This window comes from Aotus nancymaae, unplaced genomic scaffold (assembly GCF_030222135.1).
Source record: "Aotus nancymaae isolate 86718 unplaced genomic scaffold, 86718_ANA_hifiasm-v0.15.2.pri h1tg000036l, whole genome shotgun sequence".
In the NCBI taxonomy this organism is placed as follows: Eukaryota; Metazoa; Chordata; class Mammalia; order Primates; family Aotidae; genus Aotus; species Aotus nancymaae.
Window position 1 is genome coordinate 85,871,191 of NW_026988450.1, and position 1,907 is coordinate 85,873,097.

Below are 1,907 nucleotides of genomic sequence, written 5' to 3' on the forward strand. Positions count from 1 at the left end.
TAGTGAAATGTGCGATGTACTGCTAAAGCACCAGTTTTGCAAGGGGAGGATTTATGGTACTAAAACACCTATATTAGAAAAAAATGAATTATGTCAAATCAGTAAGCACAGCTTCTCTCTCAAAAATGAAGGGGAGGAGAAAGCAAGTTTCCCAAATTTTAGTAGAAGAAAAGAAATACTAAAGATAAGAGTAAAGATTAAGGAAATAGAAACAAAAATACATATTTTTTAAATTATTGAAACCAAGTGCTGGGTTTTTTTTGAAAATATCAATATAATCAATAAGCCTCAAGTCATTTTGATTGATAAAAAATAAGGAAAAGACACCGATATCAGGAATAAAAGGTGACATAACTGCAGATTCTATAAATATTAGAAGAAGAATAATGGCATATTGTTGAAAACTTAAGCCGATAAATTTAACAATTTATATAAAATGAGCTCACCCTTGAATAACATGAACAATCAACCCTTGTGCAAAAGAAACAAAAACCAAAAATAAAAGAATTCTGTATCTATTAATGAAATTAAATTTGTAGTTACAATCCTTCTCACAAAGAACTTTCTAGACTCCATTAGCTTTATTTGGTTTCACATCTACCAAGCAATTACAAAAGAAATAATACCCAGCTTTTTTTCATATTCTTGTGAGCCTCAAGTATAACATCTTTTGAGAAGCATCTATTCATGTCCTTTGCCCAATTTTTAATGGAGTTGTTTGTTTTCTTCTCATAAATTTGTTTAGATTTCATACAGATGCTAAATATTAGACCTTTGCCAGATGTATAGTTTGCAAAAATTTTCTCCCATTCTCTAGGTTGTCTGTTTACTGATAGTTTCCTTTGCTGTGTAGAAGTCCTTTAGTTTAATTAGATCCCATTTGTCAATATTTGCTTTTTTCAATTGCTTTCAGCATCTTTGTCATAAAATATTTGCCCATGACTATGTCCTGAATGGTGTTGCCTATGTTGTCTTCCAGGGTTTTGATAGTTTTGGGTTTTATATTTAAATCTTTAATCCATCTTGAGTTAATTTTTTGTATATGGTGTAAGGAAGGGGTCCAGTTTCAATGTTCTGCATGTGACTAGCCAGTTACCTCAACAACATGTATTGATTAGGGAATCCTTTCCCCATTGCTTGTTATTGTCAGCTTTGTTGAAAATCAGATGGTCATAGGTGTACAGCCTTATTTTTGGGTTCTCTATTCTGTTCCATTGGTCTATGTGTCTGCTCTTGTACCAGTACCATGCTGTTTTGGTTACTGTAGCCCTGTAGTATAGTTTGAAGTTGGGTAGCTTGATGTTTCCAGCTTTGTTCTGTTTAGGATTACGTTGGATGTGCAGGGTTTTTTTTTTTTTTTTTTTGGTTCCATATGAATTTTAAAATAGTTTTTTCCTAGGTCTGTGAAAAAGTGTCAATGGTAGTTTAATGAGAATAGCATTAATCTGAAAATTGCTTTGGGCAGTATGGCCATTTTAACAATATTGATTCTTCCCATCCATGAGCATGCAATGTTTTTTAATTTCTTCATGCCATCTCTGATTTCTTTGAGCAGTAGTTTGTAGTTCTCCTTGTAGAGATCTTTCACCTCCCTTGCTAGCTGTATTTCTAGGTATTTTATACTTTTTGTGGCAATTATGAAAAGGAGTTTATATATGATTTGACTCATTTTGACTGTTGTTGGTGTATAAGAATGCTAGCAGATCATTAGAGAAATTCAAATAAAAACCACAATGGGATATTATCTCACACAAGTCAGAATGGCTGTTATTGAAAAGTCAAAAAAATAACAGGTGTGGGTGAAGTTGTGGAGACAAAGGAATGCTTAAACACTGTTGGTGGGAGTGTAAATTAGTTCAACTATTGTGGAATACAGTGTGGTGATTCCTCAAAGACCTAAAGACAGA